At 37.4% G+C, this 16,124-nt stretch overlaps 1 long non-coding RNA gene across 1 annotated transcript; it reads left to right on the top strand.

Moving 5' to 3' along the window:
- Positions 1–1,238: 1,238 nt before the first annotated feature.
- LOC139753624 (uncharacterized) lies at positions 1,239–15,240 on the top strand. The gene is made up of 3 exons (XR_011713740.1): positions 1,239–6,603; positions 10,986–11,160; positions 11,909–15,240. It is a non-coding gene; the product is annotated as an uncharacterized lncRNA (long non-coding RNA).
- The last annotated feature ends 884 nt before the right edge of the window (positions 15,241–16,124 follow it).

Raw genomic sequence — 16,124 nt, 5'->3', positions numbered from 1 at the left:
AAATTCAGAATCCTAGTGCATTTAGACATTTAGATAAAAATAGCTGGTAAGGGGATGAATGATAAGAATAGGAGCTTGGTAATGGATTGAATATGAATGTCTTTTATAAAGTGTACGATCCTTATCCACCCTTTATAGAATCTGAAATGGATTCAACAATGATACATAAGCAGATACAGCAGATACATTAATGGAAAATACGTGTATGTGAAACGAAAGAGCTTGGCTTTACCTGGGATCATTCTAGAAGCATTTTGGAGTGACCAGCGGAGTTTCCCTCTATCTTCACGGTGCGCATATATATATATATATATATATATATATATATATATATATATATATATATATATATATATATATATATGTATATATATATATATATATATATATATACATATACATTTTTTTGCATACTATTCGCCATTTCCCCCGTTAGCGAGGTAGCGTTAAGAACAGAGGACTGAGCCTTTGAGGGAATATCCTCACTTAGCCCCCTTCTCTTCCTTCTTTTGGAATATATATATATATATATATATATATATATATATATATATATATATATATCTTTTTTTTTTTCCAAAAGAAGGAACAGAAGAGGGCCAGGTGAGGATATTCCCTCAAAGGCCCAGTCCTCTGTTCTTAACGCTACCTCGCTATCGCGGGAAATGGCGAATAGTATGAAATATATATATATATATATATATATATATATATATATATATATATATATATATATATATATATATATGAATTATGACCTTCAGGGATGTATTATCATCGTCAATGGAAGAAAAAGGAGCACAGTTTCGTCTTAGAGATATCCTATTCCTTAATGGTTCACAGTTTGGAAAAAACACAACATATAATGAAAATATTTCTAGATTTGGTGGTATTGAACCAAGCCTTGTGACGTCACTTCCCGTCGCCCAGTCGCCCACCCCTTTCGCTCCCACGCTGACCGCAGTACCACTTTTCTCACGTGTATTCCTCCGCGACAATGCTTAGCTAGAAATGAACTTCAAAAGGAACTTTCCCGGTCTATCTTATTTTTTCTCGTCATAAATAGATTTGAATTCAATTGTTAGGTAGTTGATGTCAAATAAATTTCAAATTCCCTAAGGATATATAAAAAGGTGTGGCTCTACTTCTTTCATCATTGCGGAGGAACACATAGACACTCATGGGTGGGTCCACGCAGAGGCAGGCTATAAATATCTGCACTACCTGAGCGTCGCGTCATTTGAGAGCTGAGACGACAGGGCGTCAAGATCAAGATGAAGACCTCTTCAAGCAACCGACTTCTTTCAAATTTTCAAAAGCGTTATACATATATTCGAAAAAATCATTTCATTGAAAATCAGTGTAAAATAGTTAAAATCAGTGACTCTAGCATTAAGTGCAGTGTATGTGATTTTAAATCAATAAAGTGAAACTCGTAATTTCCGTACAGCGTATTAGTTAATGATTTCCTTTTTCCAGCTGTTGAGGACCTGTTTTGTCTTCCTTGGGGTTCTCCTGAGCCGTGGCGAGCTACCAACTGCGAAACCGCGGTCAGGTCTGCACAAGACGAGAGTCGCATCCGGAGAAGGGTTTACCAGTGCAATCCTCATTTTCGTATTATATCGTGGCAATCGTTATTATCGAGTGAAAAAATATTTTTTTTTATCTGGTTAATTTATATATATGTATGTGATGACTTTCGGGAAGGGCTATCGTATTCACTCTACATTGCAGCATCCAGACCACACGACCACTCCCTGCTGCGCAGAGTCCTGATCGGTTGTGGCCGAGCAGTCCCATCACCCAGCTGTTATGCTGATCATCTCATCCCAAGTCATGTGGTGTCAAGTATCCCCCCACTGATCATTCCCATGTTCCATGTCAATTGTTGATTTGTATTCCTCCGTAGAAACGAGTATGGTGAACTTTGACGACCTCTACAAGTCCAGTCCAACTCTTATTAGTAATTTGCCTCCGATGTGATCCATAATCGTTTCTACGTAGAGGTTTAGAAACTTTTGTTTCATGGTATTCACTTGTTACATAGTCTCATCATCTCCAACATTGCACTTACACTCTCTCTTACCCCATGGGCTGTTCCCGTCCTGATGGGGACGACTGGTGATGGAGTTGCAACTTGACGTGAACGTCGCACATCGCTGGGTCCAGGTTCCTGCTACCCAGTTTCGGTATTCTTTTGAGTGGAGGAGTCACCTTTTTTTACAAGCTTTGCAGAGTAAGAGCACAATTTACCAGGTGGGGCTCGAATTCCGTGACATGTCCTCCCTCTTAGCATGTACTTGATATAGTGCTTCCATTTATTGTAGGTGATCATGGAGAGATTTGAAACCTCCAAAGCCAAATTAGGTGTCATTCCTATACTAGTTTAGTTGCCAACTCAGCACATATGACTGGTACCATAATCTGGGGGGGGGGGGGGATTCAGGATTTTCCAGGGAATATGAGTTCTCACATGCTAGATATTACAAAGGCCTGATGTATGTATAATATCCCCCTCTGGTAGGTCAACTCTTAAATGAGGGACAAAAGTTTAAAAATGTATTGCTCAAATGGAAGGTAAAAGATTTAGGACATTACAGTTTGGGTTCGATTCCCAAACATCATCTGAGGCCTTATTCTCTGTTTCCGCAAACATTTTGAGATCAACGAATTGAGATTAGAGACAACCATTAACTGCTTTCATTTTGGCCATTACTTTGATTTTATGGAGTGGTAACCATTCGCTGTTCCACCACCAAAATTTACAGCAAAGTTGTAGTGAGACATTTCACCATACCCTAGCTGTTGCACAATGAAAGCTTAGTGGGGATATATATATATATATATATATATATATATATATATATATATATATATATACATATACATACATATTTTATCAATATGGTATAGATTTTTACTTTACGGTAAGGGTTTGCAGAATTAGTTACATGATTTTCCATATTTTTGGGCATTAGTACTGAATTGTTATATTAGTGCACTAATTCCCAGTGAAGTAGGTAGCAAGACTTGGGGTTGACGTACATGAGTATATCTAGCATGAAATATTTCCCCACTCCTTTTGTGAGTGCAGTTATCCCATTTCCGATTGATTTGTGTTGCAATGCGTAAAGCCACATCTAAGATATGAGGATTGCTTAAGATATTGGATGTTATGTAGATAGAAAGTATGGATATTACATATCAAAGATGTCATTGTTGCAAGTAAAAGAATTGGGGTAACAATACCTGGGTATGGGGAGAAAAGTTTTGCAGATTGGAGCTCTGTCACATCTGCAAGGATGAAAAGTATACGTTGGGATAAGGAGCTGTGAAGCAGGACGGGCACTAGTGTTGGAGTGAAAGCTTCGAGATTCTTCAAACTAAGAAACCACAGTACTGCAAGGGAAGAGTTCTTTAGTGTTTCCACCATCTACAAGTGGGATTCTTACTACAGTCAAGTAGAAACCAGAGCAGGTATTTCTGAAATTCAGGAAGGATTCCTAGTCGTCAAAACCAGAGCAGGTCTTTCTGAAATTAGTCATGATGAATTATGTAGCTTGTAAGGTTAAAGAAGTGATTTGACTATGTGATAGGAAACCATGAACTTTGGCACCAGTAATCTGAATTGTCATAAGTGAAACGTGCAACCAATTTGTGGAAAACTTAAAGAAAGGAGGCAAAGGGCAAGAGGGTTGGTTTTGGAATGATCAGAGTAACAAGACAAAATTGAAAATTGTTTTACTTAAGTTTTGTTTGGTTGGGGAATCATTCGGAAATAGGTAATTCTTATTGCATATGGTCAAGTGTTTTGATGATTGGCAAAGTTTTTTCAACTAAGACGTCGAGTGTTTTAGTAGCTAGGGAGAAGGAAATTTTCTTGATTTTAACAGATTGATTCGTCATACGTTGCCTGCCCAATTGTTCGTTTCGGCTGGAAAATCGATTTGAATGCAGCTTTCAAGCTTTGAATCTCCCTGGGTTTTGAACTGCAGATGCTGTCAAGCTGTAATATGCTGATACTGATAGGCACAGTCATTTCAGCCAAGTTTGTAAGTAACGTGTGTGATTGGTTGGTAATTGCTTATGTAGTTACTGGGAAGCATGTAAGGTACCACACGAAGATAATTCATTCATAGCATTCCATCCCAGCAGCATATTAACATGGTCACAGTTATCCAGATTTATTCAAGCTATTCTTATTACTTATTAGCCTTCCTTTGCCCATAAAATAAGTGCAAAGCTGGTAACTTGGGGGTATATTGAAGCTTTAGACTGATCTTGCCCATTGCAGTTGTAAGGATGCAACCTTAACATAGTGTATAAAATGTTTCTGGATTAAGTGATAACTTGGTGGACTTTAGTATTTCAGTATTTGTAAATGGCCTGGTAAATATTACCAGAATTCTCATTGTGGCGTCTAGGGTAGGTTTCTGATGTTTCTTTACAAGGGCCGCACTGTGAGTCCAGTTTTACTACCACTTTGCAAGAGCATCCCCATATACATCATGCTGTGATTCAGATGTGGACCACAGCTTCAGTCAAGTGTATCCCTCCACTGCACGTCTACCGCCATATTAGGTACCTGAGTGAAGCTAGGAGAGGAGGTAACCATTTCATGTTTCTTAAGGGGATGTTAATCTTTGACTCAAGTTATGACATTTTATGTACATTATCTGCAAGTAGAAAATATACAGGAAATGGAAAGACTGGGGTATGTGTGATATAAGTTTTTGCAGATTGGAGCAGTTTTACATCTAAGGAAAAGCCGACTTGAGAAGTTCTTGGAGACATGAGATTCATTTCATGCGACTGGATTGAGGTCTTCACCAAAATAAAGAGGTTAACCATACACAAGCATTCACAAGGACTAAATACAAAGAACTACATGTAAAGAGTTCAGTACAAGTTGACTGCATCACTTGTGTGGAAGAGGCGGTCTTGAGACAAATGACATTCAGGTAGAACCCGAAGCAGGAATTTCTGAAGTAAGAAATAAATTTTCAAACTCAAGTAAGTTCCTTAATGAAAAGTAAAGATATTAATTGTAAAGCGGCTCCTTTTTGAACTTATACTTCAATATATTACTTTCATGGGTAAAGGGTAGGATTACTGATTATGCATTTGCTTTGGAAGAAATCTCATTTCTGTATTAAGTGAATCAAAATTGACTTTTGCTTATCAAAAAATTGCATTATTATGTTCATAGGATATGGAACGATGGACATTACATATAGTTATAGTCTTGAATACACTTTAGTCATGGAACTGTATATATGTTAACTTCAGTTATGGATACTTTTGGCTATGGTATATATCTGGCATGAGCTCCTGTCTTTGCCTAGATCATATTTGTCTGAGCAGAATCATCATGATCTGTACACACATAGTACAAGCCAATGGTATTTTTACGTTTTAGCTTCATTTGGCTATAATTTTATGGAGTTAATTTTTTTTTTTGAGAGAGAAAATGTCTGATGTACAACTTATAGTTGCTTCATCTGATTAGGCACATTGTTAGATGATAGCTCATCCAGTTAGTAAAGAGCTTAACAGAAGTTCTACTGAAGGTTTGTGTTCCTTTGTCTAAAGCTCTCTTCTTTTGTGGCTAAAGCCTGGCAAATACTGAAAGCACATTGTGGTTTTCTCTTCATAATTGTTTGTTACGGGTTGGGTAATTGTCTAGGGCAACTGGGCACTGTCATAATTGTAATATTACTGATAAATGTCTGATGATGGGAAAATTTCCATAATCTAGTGAGGAGACTTTTTTCAGTAGGTAGGGAGAAGAAAATTTCTTGCTTTTTAACAGACTGCTGTGTCGTGCTCAGGTTGCACAACGGGTAGTTTATTTCATCCACAAAATCCATAAGAGCAGCTTTGAAGTTTGTATCCGCAATTGTTGTCGAATGAGGATGCTGTCAAGATAAATGGTGAAAATACTAATAGGTTCTTTGTCATATCATCCATATTAGTAAGTAACGCTTAATGTAAATTGATAGTCATCGATATGTGTAATTCTTATTGAATATTTGAAATAACTGTAAGGTACTTAGGGAATCCATTTGATAATCCTGTTTAGAAACTTGTTCATATTAGCACATTAATGTAAATTGTCTTTGAAGCTTGGATGAAATTTAAATTTTAAGTGCTCTTTATGTGTAATACATGAGAATTATATATTCAAGACATTTTGAAGCCTAAGACCAACTAACCCACTGTGATTGCAAAATTAAAACCAATTGGGTGTCTTGTATAATTTTAGGAGGCACTGCTCATTGATTGGATTTTAGCACAGTATTTGAACTTTGCTTTCAAATGTTACTAATAAATTCTTAACATGTTTAGGCAGCTGCTTAGGTTAGGGTACTGATGTTTCTTTGCAAGGGCTGAGGCTGGTCTCCTGTAGTCCTCTCTTCTGTTCAAGAACATTCCCCACATACATCATGCAGTGACATAGTTTTGGACTGCTGCTCAGAGTATTACCCCACTGTTTGGATTGCTGCTCAGTGTATTACCCTACTGTTTGGACTGCTGCTCAGTGTATTACCCTACTGCCCAGCCTCCACCTGCCTCACATACCCCAGCAAAGTTATAGAAGAGGTAACCATTACAGTCTTCGAAAGGATGTTCATTGTAGTCATTACATGATAGTAATATGACATCATGATTGATATAGTCTTTTTGGAGAAAGATGCACTTTGCCTTGACATTTCAGCAAATTTATAGGTAGAATAAGCTGTTCTATCATGGAAACTTAACATTTATGAAAGGTTGCCATTTGGCAAAACATAGTTGAAGGGGTTTGGGGGGAAATGGGGTTTTATTTTTTGTAGGATTTGGATATAAGCGATAGTACCAGGTTCATCCAGTGATCTCAGGCGTTCCTCAACTTTCGTGACTGGTTTCTTATGTGGTAGATGGCTTCTCGAGCAGCTAACTTTCCATAATGTCCAAAACCCATCACATCAGTTCAACAGGTAACCTTTCAGGTGTTGTATATATCTGCATTTTATTATCCGGATAAAGCAGTTGCATTCTTCATTTGCTCTTCATAAGAACTTCAGATCAACATATTAACTTGTATAAAAGAATAGTGTGGGACCACTTTTTATGCAGTAGAAACTAGATTCATAGAAGTGTCACATATAGACTAGTATATGGAACATTATTTGGAATATAAAAGGTCATCACTGGTTGTGCATGGGGAAGAAAAGCATTATCAATAGGCATTTTACAGGCAATTTTCTTTATAGTTCTTTAGACCAGATCATTAGGATTTTCCCTCTGTTTTGACTTAAGATACTTAAGATGTCATCTGTAAATGGGATGTTTTAGAGAATTACGAAATTTGTTATATGAAATAAAAACATTAGCTAGTGTGGCTTTCAGATGACTGTTTACATGGTTGCTACATATAGGTGCTATTCTTGTGTATATCAAGATTGTGTCTTGTAACATTATAGACTCAAAAGTTTATATATATATATATATATATATATAAACAGAAGAAACAGAAGAAGGAGTCACGCGGGGAGTGCTCATCCTCCTCGAAGGCTCAGAGTGGGGTGCCTAAATGTGTGTGGATGTAACCAAGATGTGAAAAAAGGAGAGATAGGTAGTATGTTTGAGGAAAGGAACCTGGATGTTTTGGCTCTGAGTGAAACGAAGCTCAAGGGTAAAGGGGAAGAGTGGTTTGGAAATGTCTGGGGAGTGAAGTCAGGGGTTAGTGAGAGGACAAGAGCAAGGGAAGGAGTAGCAATACTCCTGAAACAGGAGTTGTGGGAGTATGTCATAGAATGTAAGAAAGTAAATTCTCGATTAATATGGGTAAAATTGAAAGTTGATGGAGAGAGGTGGGTGATTATTGGTGCATATGCACCTGGGCATGAGAAGAAAGATCATGAGAGGCAAGTGTTTTGGGAGCAGCTAAATGAGTGTGTTAGCGGTTTTGATGCACGAGACCGGGTTATAGTGATGGGTGATTTGAATGCAAAGGTGAGTAATGTGGCAGTTGAGGGAATAATTGGTATGCATGGGGTGTTCAGTGTTGTAAATGGAAATGGTGAAGAGCTTGTAGATTTATGTGCTGAAAAAGGACTGATGATTGGGAATACCTGGTTTAAAAAGCGAGATATACATAAGTATACTTATGTAAGTAGGAGAGATGGCCAGAGAGCGTTATTGGATTACGTGTTAATGGACAGGCGTGCGAAAGAGAGACTTTTGGATGTCAATGTGCTGAGAGGTGCAACTGGAGGGATGTCTGATCATTATCTTGTGGAGGCTAAGGTGAAGATTGGTATGGGTTTTCAGAAAAGAAGAGTGAATGTTGGGGTGAAGAAGGTGGTGAGAGTAAGTGAGCTTGGGAAGGAGACCTGTGTGAAGAAGTATCAGGAGAGACTGTGTACAGAATGGAAAAAGGTGAGAACAATGGAAGTAAGGGGAGTGGGGGAGGAATGGGATGTATTTAGGGAATCAGTGATGGATTGCGCAAAAGATGCTTGTGGCATGAGAAGAGTGGGAGGTGGGCTGTTTAGAAAGGGTAGTGAGTGGTGGGATGAAGAAGTAAGAGTATTAGTGAAAGAGAAGAGAGAGGCATTTGGACGATTTTTGCAGGGAAAAAATGCAATTGAGTGGGAGAAGTATAAAAGAAAGAGACAGGAGGTCAAGAGAAAGGTGCAAGAGGTGAAAAAAAGGGCAAATGAGAGTTGGGGTGAGAGACTATCAGTAAATTTTAGGGAGAATAAAAAGATGTTCTGGAAGGAGGTAAATAGGGTGCGTAAGACAAGGGAGCAAATGGGAACTTCAGTAAAGGGCGTAAATGGGGAGGTGATAACAAGTAGTGGTGATGTGAGAAGGAGATGGAATGAGTATTTTGAAGGTTTGTTGAATGTGTCTGATGACAGAGTGGCAGATATAGGGTGTTTGGGTCGAGGTGGTGTGCAAAGTGAGAGGGTTAGGGAAAATGATTTGGTAAACAGAGAAGAGGTAGTAAAAGCTTTGCGGAAGATGAAAGCCGGCAAGGCAGCAGGTTTGGATGGTATTGCAGTGGAATTTATTAAAAAAGGGGGTGACTGTATTGTTGACTGGTTGGTAAGGTTATTTAATGTATGTATGACCCATGGTGAGGTGCCTGAGGATTGGCGGAATGCTTGCATAGTGCCATTGTACAAAGGCAAAGGGGATAAGAGTGAGTGCTCAAATTACAGAGGTATAAGTTTGTTGAGTATTCCTGGTAAATTATATGGGAGGGTATTGATTGAGAGGGTGAAGGCATGTACAGAGCATCAGATTGGGGAAGAGCAGTGTGGTTTCAGAAGTGGTAGAGGATGTGTGGATCAGGTGTTTGCTTTGAAGAATGTATGTGAGAAATACTTAGAAAAGCAAATGGATTTGTATGTAGCATTTATGGATCTGGAGAAGGCATATGATAGAGTTGATAGAGATGCTCTGTGGAAGGTATTAAGAATATATGGTGTGGGAGGCAAGTTGTTAGAAGCAGTGAAAAGTTTTTATCGAGGATGTAAGGCATGTGTACGTGTAGGAAGAGAGGAAAGTGATTGGTTCTCAGTGAATGTAGGTTTGCGGCAGGGGTGTGTGATGTCTCCATGGTTGTTTAATTTGTTTATGGATGGGGTTGTTAGGGAGGTAAATGCAAGAGTTTTGGAAAGAGGGGCAAGTATGAAGTCTGTTGGGGATGAGAGAGCTTGGGAAGTGAGTCAGTTGTTGTTCGCTGATGATACAGCGCTGGTGGCGGATTCATGTGAGAAACTGCAGAAGCTGGTGACGGAGTTTGGTAAAGTGTGTGGAAGAAGAAAGTTAAGAGTAAATGTCAATAAGAGCAAGGTTATTAGGTACAGTAGGGTTGAGGGTCAAGTCAATTGGGAGGTGAGTTTGAATGGTGAGAGGCTGGAGGAAGTGAAGTGTTTTAGATATCTGGGAGTGGATCTGTCAGCGGATGGAACCATGGAAGCGGAAGTGGATCATAGGGTGGGGGAGGGGGCGAAAATTTTGGGAGCCTTGAAAAATGTGTGGAAGTCGAGAACATTATCCCGGAAAGCAAAAATGGGTATGTTTGAAGGAATAGTGGTTCCAACAATGTTGTATGGTTGCGAGGCGTGGGCTATGGATAGAGTTGTGCGCAGGAGGATGGATGTGCTGGAAATGAGATGTTTGAGGACAATGTGTGGTGTGAGGTGGTTTGATCGAGTAAGTAACGTAAGGGTAAGAGGGATGTGTGGAAATAAAAAGAGCGTGGTTGAGAGAGCAGAAGAGGGTGTTTTGAAGTGGTTTGGGCACATGGAGAGAATGAGTGAGGAAAGATTGACCAAGAGGATATATGTGTCGGAGGTGGAGGGAACGAGGAGAAGAGGGAGACCAAATTGGAGGTGGAAAGATGGAGTGAAAAGGATTTTGTGTGATCGGGGCCTGAACATGCAGGAGGGTGAAAGGAGGGCAAGGAATAGAGTGAATTGGAGCGATGTGGTATACAGGGGTTGACGTGCTGTCAGTGGATTGAATCAAGGCATGTGAAGCGTCTGGGGTAAACCATGGAAAGCTGTGTAGGTATGTATATTGCGTGTGTGGACGTATGTATGTACATGTGTATGGGGGGGGTTGGGCCATTTCTTTCGTCTGTTTCCTTGCGCTACCTCGCAAACGCGGGAGACAGCGACAAAGTATAAAAAAAAAAAAAAAAAAAAAAAAAAATATATATATATATATATATATATATATATATATATATACATAGGTAGATAGATAGATATAGATTTATTTTATTTTCACACTGTACAATATCTTTCTACATACATTAATAAGTGAATTTTAACTTTGAAAACATGTAGAAAAGTTCTTGAGAATTAATGCCAGTTTCAGATATTAAGAATATTTTGATTTTGTAGACTCAAAAGAATAGAATAGGAAGAGGGTAACTGAATTGGGGAAGGGGGGCTGTGAACGAAGCAAATTACTTACTTCAGTAGGTTGTGAAAGTTGGTGGACCATACCTCGTCATCATTCCCGAGAAGATGATCCAGCACATGGATCTACACATCATTTTATTCCTCTGATTTCAAGAATATTCACTTACCAGTTCCCCATATTTTCATGAGGATATTCTACACTTGAGATGATTTCCATGGCTCCTCTTGACAGGTAGAGATGGGATTTGCTGTTAATATTTATAACTGATGTTGCATGATCTCTGCAAAAAGTTGAAAATTAGAAATAAAAAATATTACAATAGAGCTGTCAAGTATGAATTAAGAAAATAATGTACTAAGAGAATGCAGATTAAGACACTTGGTATTGATTTGATGTAAATGGATTAACTTTCTGGATTGTATTATTGGAAACAGCACAAAGCTGACCTCATGGCATGTAGTTCAGTTAATCAGAAGGTAAAATATATGGCAAGGAATATTTTTTTGCACACAAGATTACTTGTCTAAAGTATATGAAGCCCTTTTTCAGCACCTTTGTCAGATTTTTTTTTTTTTATGTTTATCTCTAATATGTAGGACTTTTGTAATGGAAGAAGGAAGCTTGGTTCACATTTATAAGAATTTATATATTGGCTGCCACTTTTTAGCATAACAACAGACTGGAGCATCTTTGATGCTGAGTACAGCAGTGGGTGAGAAAGTGATACACAAGTAGTAAATTGAGTTATAAGTTATCTTAAGATCAACAACATTCCTTCATAACGCAAGTCAGTTTATTTCTTGATTGTACCTTAGTGAGTACTTATCAGAAATATTGCTATTACTGTCTGCGTATATTTCATTTATTCAATTAGCATTGATGTACTTCTTTGATAAGTGTATAGTATCTTTTTAAACTTTCATTGTAACATGAATGTAGAAATGGGAAAGGGGTTTTGGTAATAATTTTTCTTTGTTAGGACTGGTCCATCAAGAATTGTATCCCTTTGTGACCTGCATTTGCTTCATACAACACTTCGTGTACTGGATCACATCTTAAGGTATTGAACTCATTCAGGCTCCGACTTTGGATTGTGGAATAGGCTTTGTGCAGCACATCCTTCCATGGATTGCAGACATTTGTAGCAGTACAGGTACCTGTACCTTTTATTTGAGTAGAATATTATTAATACATGCCTAAAATCTGAACATTTTATAGTGCAATACCAAACTATGATTGTCAAAATATCAAAATTATTTTAGATTGTTTATGAACTTTCTGAATAATGCATAGCATAATGTGAAACAAAAAGAATCATGGAGTCTGACAGTACTTGCAGGTATATCTAATTAGTCATGTAATTAAAAGGATATCTAATTAGTCAAGTAATTAAAAGGGGGAAGGGAAAGGGGTAAATAACATTTCATAGATTCTATGAACAGTATGTGTATAGCATCTGTGGCTGTGAATTCTTCTGGGCTTCTTTTTTGCATCTGGCAGCTGAATGAACACAGAAGTATAGATTTCTGCTTTGGTTAGTAAATTTAACCGTCTTTATTCTGCTTGCATGTGTCATTTGGAAAATTTGCTAGGTTGAGTCTGTTTGAGCATAAAGGAGATAAAAATGAACTACTATTAGGAGACTGGACTGACTCAACTCCAAGGAGACTGGATTGAACTATGCAGGAGATAAGCTGCTGAAAATGAATTGTTTGGTTAGTTTCATGTTGCATTTAATGTTCAAAAGATATGCAGTATAACGTATTAGTTTCTGCAACTAATTTTATGTAACTGTAAGTGGTGAATTGTCATAATATGCCGAAAATTGCAAAATCAGACCATGTTAAAGTTGCTAAACAATAATTTGATTCTTTTAGTTCTTGGGAGCTTGTTCATTTAGTTTCCAATAGTAAGAAATGGGTTACTGTAACAAAAGCTACCCGTGAGTAGGAGTTTATATCCCATTTCAGTATTAATAATGGATTTTTTGGCAAAAAAATTCAGCATGCTTCAGCAACTAGTTTTGGTTTAACATTAAATTGTAGCATATATTGCCTTACCCATGTTGCAGAACACACTAATGCAGTAGTAGCTTTGTGGTGAGTGATGATTTTTATCTATTCATCATAACCTCAGCATTTTAGTATGCTTAATGTGAATATATTAGTAAGAACTATAATTTCCCAAATATTCTCCTATTGCTTGAAAAAATGCTGTTGTTTGTTAGTATTGCTGTAATACTCTTATAAGCATTCAGCATATTTTTTGAAGTTACCTGTGAATATTGTACGTGGGAATGGGAAAGGGGCCCGGTAATTGTTTTTCTTTGTTAGGTCTGTCCCATCAGAAATTGAATCCCTCTGCAACCTACATCATCCTTGATGGGCACTTACCTCTTCCATGAGAGCAAACTCAAGGTCGTAACTCAAGCACTTGACTTCTGTGGAAGAGCTTACATCATGAAGGTAAACTTATTGAAACGTAAAAATCTTTGGAAAAAAGTATTACAGCATTAGAATGCAATGGAGAAGTATAATACTCATTAATTTCTATGATAATGATCTTATGGGGCAAGGGAAGGGGTTAATAACTTTATTTAGATTTTGTGGACAGTGTGTACAGCATCCGTCGCTGTGGATACTTCAAGACTACTCTCAAAGCACCTGGACAGTGAGTGAGCACTATTGTATCATTTTCTTTGGTTAGTAACTTGTACCCTCAAAACCTTATACATAGTTGTCTCTTAAAAGATTCGTAAAATTTAACAAACTCAAAGGGAACTGTGCTTAACTGACTCCAAGGTTACTGGACTGAACCATCTCCAAGGAGATTAGACTGAATCATCCTCAAGTTAATTGGACTAATTTCTGTTAATCCAGCTTTCTGGAGACTGAACTGAACCAGTATTGGGGCAAAGCAACTATGCTCTTTTTGAAGTTAAACGTTTTTATATTTTTCAAATGTACATCAAATATTTTACTGACAGCTTGCATTAAGTTCAAGAGACAAAGATGCAGAACCAGAAGTATTAAATTTCACAGAAGCTGATTTTGTAGGTGGGAAAAGGCAGAGTAAATAGTAATAAAGCTCATTAAGTTTTGGGGAAGGGTGGGTATGAATGAAATGAATTGTTTATTTCAGTAGGTGTTTACTGTTCATGGACCGTGTCTTGTGATTGCCTTTGGGATGAAGGTCCACTGTTGAGGTACAGGCATCTTATATTTTCGCATTTGTGTGGCCATTAACTGATGAGCAGTCTTCATGCTTTCCAATGAGTATTATCAGCCACAAACTTTTTTCAGTTCCCCAACAGGTAACAATAGGATTTATATTTGTCTTTTTACCTTTGATGGTAAATGGGTGCATGATTAGTTCAATTAATTTTATACCAAGGTCCCAAGTTCAACAGGTCTTCCATTGTATGTGTTGTTTTCAGATTATCACATAAAGTTTACTTTTCTTTGATAAATGTGCCTTGAGTTAGATAAGAGTAATTACCATGTAATTTTTGAAGGATTTCATTTGAGTTTGGTTGTGGTTTCAGCAATAACATGGAGGAAGGTGATAACGTAACTTTCCTTGAACTCTTACAAAAAAAAGTGTCCCATATTGTGCTGTTTTTTCTACCATAGTTTCTAATGTTGCTGGTGCAGTAAACATACTTCGTTTGATATTGTCCATATGAACTTGCTCTTAAATGTATTGTAACCTTGGGAACTGGGAGGGGTCTTTGTAATGATTTTTCTTTGATAGGATTGGCCCATCTACTATTGAATCCTTGGAAGATCAGCATTGGCCTTGACCAGCACTTGTCTCTTGAACCAGATTGTCTCAACGTATTTAAGCTCTGACTTGTGGTTTGGGAAGATACTTTACGTCTTTACAATATGCCTTCCTCTTGCCTTTCATCAAATGCAGATTCTCAACGTTGCAGGTACCCCCATACCTTGTGATTATCATATCAAGATTATGTTTGAAGTTTGATGACATTCTGGATGCTGAAATGATAGATGAAAGTGACATTTGTAGTGAAAGATGAAAATCTTGGGTATACTTACTAAGTAGAAGTATGCTTTAGGGAACTTTAAATAATTCATGAATATTATTTAGTTTGTAGAAGTCCGGATAGGCAGAAAGAGTCTTGCCATTTACAGTATGATTCTACACCACCACACTTCTGGTTTTTGACAGTGTAACAAAATTTTCATGGATTGAATTTGCATTTAGATGATTTGTTAAACTAACAAAAAAAAAAAAAAAAACTTGGTTGAACTAGTAGTTAGGGGCTTGGACTGAACCAGTGTCATGTTATAGGACACCAGACTTAGGACAGCTTCCAGAAGACTGGATTGAACCTTCAGTGTGGTAGATGTTTTTTCAAAAAAAAAAAAAAAAGTGAATAAAAGATTTCAGACTGAAATTTCCTATTAATGGATTATTGGGTTAACAATAATTCCAGTAACAGATGCTTTGTAAATGCCTTATAGATTGAAAATGATATATTGAAAACTTTAGAATATTTATAGAGTTAGTATCACTGAATCCATTACCCGATGAAAAATATAAAATGATTTTATGCTGTGGAAGTAAGATATGAAGAAAGATGATAGATAGGGGAGGGTCAGTATGATTGAAATTTTTTATTGCCAAATGTTTGGAGACTGCAGCGGGCTGAAGGGCGTGTACATTTTAAGTTTTTCCAATTGGTGAGTGAACATTTGCTCCAGTCAGCAATGCCAGTATCTGTTAGAATAGTCTCTGCCAGAAATTCTTTATGCATTTCTGCAGTCAGATGAAAAAGTTAATATTTCATGTATGATTTAGACTAACACTGACCAATTTTTGTTGTGCGTAAATGATAGGATTGTCTGTTTAGGTGTTAATAGGAAAGAGTGCACGTTTTTCTTATTTGTTTGCGATGCAGAATGCTAAGTAAAGCAATATTGCATGGAATGAGTTGTGATTTGATGGATTGTGATAGTTTGTTTTAGTTGTCGAACAGTTTATCCATGACCATGAAAGAACTGGTTTTAACCAGGATTGGGAAAGTTAATGTCTGCATCAGTAGTTGTCATTCTAATTTTCTTTCTTTGTTACCCTTCAGATGGTAGCATTATGCTGTTAAGTTTCCATTATGCTGTTAAGTTTCATTCATAGTAGATCACTGCTGTATTTATGATACTGATTGCACATGC

The sequence above is a fragment of the Panulirus ornatus genome, chromosome 2, assembly GCF_036320965.1.
Source record: "Panulirus ornatus isolate Po-2019 chromosome 2, ASM3632096v1, whole genome shotgun sequence".
NCBI lineage: Eukaryota > Metazoa > Arthropoda > Malacostraca > Decapoda > Palinuridae > Panulirus > Panulirus ornatus.
Note: the sequence above shows the minus strand (reverse complement) of the source record. Positions and strands in the feature narration are given on the sequence as shown.